This window comes from Euprymna scolopes, chromosome 5, assembly GCF_053919585.1.
Source record: "Euprymna scolopes isolate OS-2025 chromosome 5, ASM5391958v1, whole genome shotgun sequence".
Lineage (NCBI taxonomy): Eukaryota > Metazoa > Mollusca > Cephalopoda > Sepiida > Sepiolidae > Euprymna > Euprymna scolopes.
The window spans coordinates 84,818,793-84,826,660 of record NC_136486.1 but is presented as its reverse complement, the minus strand read 5'-3'; the positions used below and the strand labels follow the sequence as shown (position 1 = coordinate 84,826,660).

Here is a 7,868-nt window from a genome sequence, read left to right as displayed (position 1 = left end):
ATTTTATTTTATTGTTACAAATTATGATGCTTTATTTATATATAAAAAAAAAAGCAAAAATAAATTCTTGCGTTTTTTTTACTACTGAAAAAACATAACTTTAGTAAAGGTATTTTTTGTTAAAACAAAATAATACATTTCCACTAAGATTTAAATAAAAATAATTTGTCCATTATATTCCGCGATCATTATTTGATAAATTCTGAAAATTTCATTAAAATTGGTTAATTACCTGATTTTTGGTGATTTTTTTTAAGTAAAGGGAGGGGGTAAAATGTTTATACATTTTGAGCATCGGCATTCATTTTGCCTGCACCTAAAGACTTTCACTCTTTTAATACAGAAAGATTTGTTAAGTATTTTAACGCCAGTTCAAATGACTTCCTATTCGATAGTTTAAATACTTCTAAATTCCTTTCAAATTTCAAATAGTCAGTCACGAAGAAATTAACTTTTTTTCGATTATTAATGGAATATTAAAATAGCTGAGTTGTTTACGAAGAAAGCGAAATGCATTTTGATGGATTGAATTTCGTAATAAGAATTAATTTACTCCTTATAATAATTGGAACGAATTTCTTAAAACGAACATTTAGAAAAATCGATTGTATTTGTTTTAAAACAACAGTAAATATTTTAAAATATTATTAGGGGAGGGTGCTTAGATTCTATTAAACACTATATTTTTTTTTTTTACATGGAGTTCACCACTTATCAAGGCCAAGGGCCACTCGGGGATAAGGGTTATTGCGTGTACAGTAATCAATGGGATAGTGTAGTAATAGTATTTGACAATTGATAAAGTGTCATTACTTAAGGGGGTGGTTCATCAGGAATTTGTTTGTGTTGGACTTGAAGACATCCAGGTTGAAGTCGGGAGGGAAACAGGCAAGTGGAACAGAGTTCCACAGGCGTGCAGTTCTAAGAAAAAAGCTTTGTTCATGGAATCTACGTTTTGATTTGGGCACAGATAAGGAGTGGGGAAAATTATTGATGGTGGTTTCAGCTAGTCGGGTGTTTTTTGAAAAAAATTGGCGAGTGGGGATCAGAGAACGGAGCTCAGACGAGCACTTGCCATGGAAATAACGATAAAACAAAGATAGGCTCGCAACGTCTCTTCTGTGGGAAAGAGGTTGCAGGGAAGAGAAAAGGGCATTCCCCACCAATCCACAAAGTCTATTTTGTACTCTGTCAAGGCAGGATAGGCTGTTTTTAGCTGCTCTTGCCCAGATGTGGCAGCAGTACTCCATCCTTGGACGTACTTGGCTTTTATATAGATAGAGAATTGCATCATTAGTGAGATATCTTCTGGAGCGGTAGAAGGATCCCACCATTTTCCCAGTGACCTTGGCCACAGACTTGATGTATGTGTTCCATTTAAGATCAGGAGTAAAGATCAAACCCAGAAGCTTATCAAAACATGGGGCCTGCCCTAGACGAGAGCCATCCATTTCAATTGATGCCAGATGGGGGTCAGAGCGTTTATGATGTAGAGATAGGAGCTTGGTCTTAGATGCATTAAAGGCAATCAGCCACCTCTTCCCCCACTGTACCACGCGCTCAAGATTAGAGGAGAGAGAATCAGAGAGAACATCATTTATCGCCTTTGATGTGTTGCGATAGATAGTCATGTCATCAGCATAGATGTCTACGAAAGATTTTAGTATTTGTTTTGGGAGATCATTGATGTAGATCAGGAAAAGAGTTCGGCCCAGTATGGACCCTTGAGGGACTCCAGCATTAATACTGTGGGCCTCTGATTTCTGCCCATCAACCACTACTCTTATGAGCCTATCAGGAAGAAATGATTTAATGATCGAGAAAACATTTCCAGTTATACCGTAGCTGGAAATCTTGTGTAGTAGGCCTTTATGCCAAACCTTATCGAAGGCCTTTGATATGTCAAGAGCAATTGCCCTAGAAATGAAGCCTTTGTCGAGAGATTCACTAATCCTATGAGATATAGCCGTTAGCACATCTGCTGTAGATCTAGCAGAACGGAAACCATATTGCGTGTCGCTAAGAAGGTTATTTCTGCTGAGGTGGTTGACTACTTCTCTATTTATTGTAAATTCCAGCAACTTACTCATGACACACAGGAGACTTATTGGTCTGTACTAAGAGGGAGATGATTTATCACCTGAATTCTTAAATACAGGGCATACTGATAAGGTTTTTCAGGGTGTTGGGAAGCACTTCTCCTTAAGGCATCGCTTAAACAGTTTGGTAAGTATGGGGGCAAGTTCTAGTTGTAATTTTTTTAACATTATAATTGGAATACCGTCAGGACCAGTTGCTTTACTGGAGTCAAGGTCTTTATTAGCTTGGCGATCTCACGCACAGATATTTGTATGTTGCATAGCGTGTTGTCTGTTATAGGAGGGAATACGGGGAGTTGATGGCCTTCGTCGCACAAGGTAGAATTTGCAGCAAAGTTTTTGACAAATAGTTTGGCCTTGTCGGATGCTGTCAAGATGACCTCTGGTCCATTGATAATGGTTAGGATAGAACGCACGTTTCTGTTGAGGATCCCATTTTCTATTTGTCAGAACTGATGGGAACCAAGCCACTGCTCAGCTACTTTGGATTTAACGGATTGAGCATATAGTTCTCTTGCATTTTTTATTACTCTTTTACAGTGGTTGCTGGCGGTCCTGAAAGCAGCTTTTGTTTCAGTGCATCTATTATGTTGGTAGCTATGGAAAAAGTGATTTCTTTGTGCGATGGCAGCAGCACATCCATATCCAGGGGAGAACCATGGCTGGTTGTTAAGTTTTTGTTGGAATTTTTTGGATGGTATGAATTGGTCTATGCCTACAAGTAACCATTTGGTTAACTATATCCTTCTAACAGTCTTAAAAGTTATTTTCAATCCATATTTATTCAAGCCCCCCCCCCCAACACACATTTTTTTTTTCTGTTGGAAATTTTGCAACATAAATTTAACCTCCTAAATCCGATTGCTCCAATGCTCCACTGAAATTAAATCATAATTTACTTTTTAACAAATATAAAATTGAATTTTTATTCCATTTTTTTTAACTCTCAAAAAATTATACAACTTTTATCAAAAAATATGGTACAAGGCTGAAAAAAAGGGAAAGCCGATCTTACCAAACTAATGCTAACTATTGCTAATCTAGCTCGTTTCTACTTTCACTATTCTCTCACCCAAATACCACATTTACATTATACATCCTTCTCTGCCCTTCTTTGATAACAATAAGAAATCATACTATGGTTAACCTACTTAAACCCCATATTTTAAATAATATGAAATGGGAGGTTAGGAAAATAAAATATTTATATACAAATAATGATGATATGTGCAATGGAAAATGGTGTTAGTAAAAAGATCCCCATTACTAAACTGTGACAGATACATCGCTTCGCCAGTCGAAAAGGTGATGTTGGTTTGAACATTTTATTTGCCAGCAGACACTTCTTACGAAAATTTGGAAAAGAGACCCGGCATCAATGGCCAATTGAGCGATTTCTCACCTAATTGATGACGGAGTGAGGCTGGGGTATTTAGTTCTCTCCCACTAAGAACTGTGACACTAGGGTCGAAAAGTGGGACTGAAAAGTCAGTGCCTCCCAGAAGGGGCACTCTGCCATGCAAAAAGTGCCCAAGCAGCCCCATAAGCATTCCCCGGTAAGGGCGCCTCAGGGGATTAGCAATAAACTAACCCCTTCTCAAAGAGTAAAGGCAAAGCCTGGCAGGGTGGACCTCCTAGAAGTGCACAGAACAGCATTACACCGCAACTAATGGGGCTCAGAATGATCTGGCAGATCATTACAGGAATAATGTAATCTGTTGATTCGGGGGGGGGGATAAAAATCCCTAATTAAAAAAACTAAAATTGGAGGGAGGATGAGAGAACAAACTAAAGCGGAGTCTACCCTTTGCAATCAAGGCCGCCAACCCCCAATATTTCCTCCTGTATCAGAAAACACGCTATGTGATATACATATATCTGTACGTGATGTTGCCAAGTTAATCAAAAACCTTGATTCCAGTAAAGCAACTGGCCCTGACGGTATTCCAATTATAGTACTCAAAAAACTTCAACCTGAACTAGCGCCCATACTTACAAAACTGTTTAAACGTTGTCTTAAGGAGAATAGTTTCCCATCTCCCTGGAAAATTTCATCAGTATGCCCTGTATTTAAGAATTCAGGTGATCGCTCATCCACCTCTCAGTACAGGCCAATAAGTCTCCTGTGCGTCATGAGTAAGTTGCTGGAATCTGTGTTAAATACAGAAGTAATCAACCATCTCAACAAAAATAACCTTCTTAGTGACACTCAATATGGTTTCTGTTCTGCTAGATCTACAGCAGATGTGCTTACAGTTATATCTCATAGGATTAGCAAATCTCTCGACGGAGGCAACCTTTCTAGGGCAATTGCTCTTGACATATCTAAGGCCTTTGATAGGGTATGGCATACAGGTTTACTTCATAAGATCTCTAGCTATGGTATTGCTGGAAATGTCTTCTCAATTATTAAATCATTTTTTTCTGCTAGGTTCATAAGAGTAGTAGTTGAGGGGCAAAAATCAGAAGCTCACAGTATTAATGCCGGTGTCCCTCAGGGGTCCATCCTGGGCCCAACTCTTTTCCTGATCTACATTAATGATCTTCCAAATCACATCCTTACATCATTTGTAGACATCTATGCTGACGACACTACCATTTATGGTAGCACATCTAAGACAGTAAACGACCAAGTTCTCTCCAATTCTCTCTCCTCTGATCTTGAGCACGTAGTACAATGGGGTAAGGAGTGGCTGGTTACTTTTAATGCATCTAAAACCAAGCTTCTCTCTTTACATCATCAACATTCTGATCCACATCTGGCATCAATTGAAATGAATGACTCTCGTCTTCAGGAGGCCTCAAGTTTTGACAAGCTTCTTGGCTTGACCATTACTCCTGATCTTAAATGGAACACGTACATCAAATCTGTTGCCAAGGCCGCTGGAAAAATGGTGGGATCTTTCTATTGATCCGTTAGATATCTCACTGCTGATGCTATTCTCTATCTATATAAGAGCCAGGTACGTCCAAGGATGGAATACTGTTGCCACATCTGGGCAGGAGCTGCTAGAAAGGACTTGTCCTGCCTTGATAGAGTTCAAAATAGACTTCGTAGCCTCGTAGGAGATGTCCTTTTCTCTTCCTTACAACCTCTATCTTACAGAAGAGATGTTGCAAGTTTGTCTCTGATGTATCGTTATTTTCATGGAAAGTGTTCGACTGAGTTTCAATCTATGGTTTCCCCCTCGCCAAACTTTCACAAGAAACACTCGTCTAGCTGTAAACACTATCAATAATTCCCCCCACTCTTTATCTGTGCCTAAACCTAAACGTAGATTCCATGAACAAAGCTTCTTTCTTAGAACTGCACGCCTGTGGAATTGTCTTCCGTTTTCCTGCTTTCCGGCTGACTACAATATGGTTGTCTTCAAGTCTAACGTAAATAAGTTCTTGATGAGCCATTCCATATAAGTTATCAAATTTACCAAATTTTCATTACTAATGATTACTATATTGTCCAATTTCTACTGTACACTCTTTAACCCTTATCCTTGAGTGGCCTCTTGGCCTTGATAATGAGTTGATACCTATGTAAAAAAAAAAAAAAAAAAGTCTAATGATACAAAATTTGTTTTTGAGGAAAGGGAGGAACATTTTTACATATTTTTAATTTGACAAACATACGACTGCTGCTGCTTTTAAACAAACATATACATTAAGGTTTTAGGTAATCCTTTATGACGTAACATGCTATCCATTTTCCAAGAAAATCCATTCTTTCATGGTGACCAGCAAGCTAGCAAGACTGAAATTGATCCGGGATTCCCAGACTTTATTTTGTGAGTATTCAATTTACTCACAGTTTTTTTTTTAAATTAATTTTTATTTATTTATTTATTTTTTGACCGTAATAAATAAGAAAATTAAATTCTGAAAAATCTTCGAATTGCTGTTTATTGAACAATAACATACATCAAATATCGCCAGATCATTAAAACTTATTTCAAGACCTTGATCCTTAAATTGACTTGATTTCGATACAAGAAATACAGTTTTAAGAGATATTATGTCTGCATTAATTGACGACATGATATTCTTTAATTTTATAAAACTGGAAAGCAACTCATGGAAGTGATGCTCTGACTGTTTCATGACATCAAGAATGGGCGGGGTTTGCTCTGCACTGTAAGTCAGTTCGCCGAAACTAAAAAAATAAACGACAAATCCAGTTCACCAACTTTCATTTTCCAGAAAATTTGAGTCAAAATGTCAGGGTTCTTGGTTCTGAGATTTCACGATTCACACATTAAACAGATCATACCGCTTAGTTGTTGTGCCTGCACGTCTCCTTGGCAACGCCTTCTCTATTATGGCGTCATTCTGCAACGTTTCGTCATAATGAAGAAAAAAGACATTTAGTTCTCGTAAAGATGTTTAGTTTTTAGTTCAATTGCTAGGTCAATACCCATTTGGTGTGTGTGTGTGGTGTGTGTGTGTGGTGTGTGTGTGGGTGTAGGTGTGTGTGTGTGTGGGGGGGGTAATTTACTTTATTGGTGGGTACTCTTGCATAATTTGACTCGAATTCTCGTGACTTCCCGTCAAGCCCGGATCGGGCGAGACCGGCAATCATCGGTGACAGCCGAGAGCGTTGTACAAATGTTGAAACGCTAATTCGACTTTTAAAAGTTTTTTTTTTTTTTAATGTTTTTAGTAATTTTTTATTTTATGATTAGTTATTTTGGTAAATGTTACCTTACAGAACACTGATCGCTCTAATTTGTTTATTTTTAGGGGTATTCGAGGCCGCTGACAACGAATAATCAAACCCGCCGCAAATTTACCGTTTGCATGGTATGAACCCCTAGACTTTGGGACTATTTTGTTTCAGCGCCTTCGGTAGTGTTTTTCTTACATAATACGTGCGAACGGGCGTAGTGGGGTGTCGTGACGTATCACATCGCGTAGGAATCTTTCAAATAAGAAAGTTTTTAAAAAATGTTTTTTTTTAAATTATCAAAATATAAAAATGTTTGGTGGTTATGTTTTTGCAAAAACATAACCACCAAACATTTTTATATTTTTCGTTCTTTTTTTTGGGGGGGGGGGAGGTTATTCCATTAACAGGTGCTTCTGCAGTTTAATTAACCGTTTTTCCGGAAGTAATGTGCCGACATTTACCATTTCACAACCACCGCCCCCTCCCCAATATAAACAGAATTTTTGTGAAATGGTAAATGTCGGCACATTACTTACGGAAACACGGTTAATTAAACTGCAGAAGCACCTGTTAATGGAATAACCCCCCCCCCTAAAAAGAACGAAAAACATAAAAATGTTTGGTGGTTATGTTTTTGCAAAACGCTCGTGAAAACTTTTTTAGATCAATTAAAAAGCATTAAAACTACGTAAGACAAAATCAATAAATAAATAGATAAATAAATAAATAAATAAATAAACCACATTTTTTTAAAAAACTTTACCTCAATGACCACTTAAAGATTCCTACGAGATATGATAAGACACCCCACTACGCCCGTTCGCACGCGAACGTATCATGTAAGAAAAACACTACCGAAGGCTGTGAAAGGTTAGCTTTTATTTATTTCTATTTATTTTTTTTTTTTTTTTCTATTTTTCACGTCTGAAAATGCCATCCCCTTGCATAAGCCGTTTGTAAAATAGGGATACATTTTTCCGATTCCAATACCTCCAAAAGTTCTGATTTTTAAAAAAACTTCTCGGTAAAAAAAATTCCGATTTTTTGTTAGCTTTTATTTATTTTTTATTTTCTATTTTCAACCTCTCAAAATGCCGCCCCTGACATGT

General features: G+C 37.5%; 1 protein-coding gene across 3 annotated transcripts in view; it reads left to right on the top strand.

The window, feature by feature from the left end:
- The first annotated feature begins 5,804 nt into the window (after window positions 1-5,804).
- Window positions 5,805-7,868, top strand: part of LOC145276913 (uncharacterized) — a 34,735-nt gene continuing 32,671 nt past the window's right edge. Inside the window, exons 1-2 of one of the 3 annotated variants that reach the window (XM_080128376.1) lie at window positions 5,805-5,881; window positions 6,834-6,893. The gene's annotated coding sequence lies outside the window, so the exon portion shown is untranslated. Of the gene's footprint in view, window positions 5,882-6,833; window positions 6,894-7,451; window positions 7,630-7,868 lie in introns of those variants that run through there. The other 2 variants (XM_080128377.1, XM_080128378.1) reach the window with 2 other exon arrangements.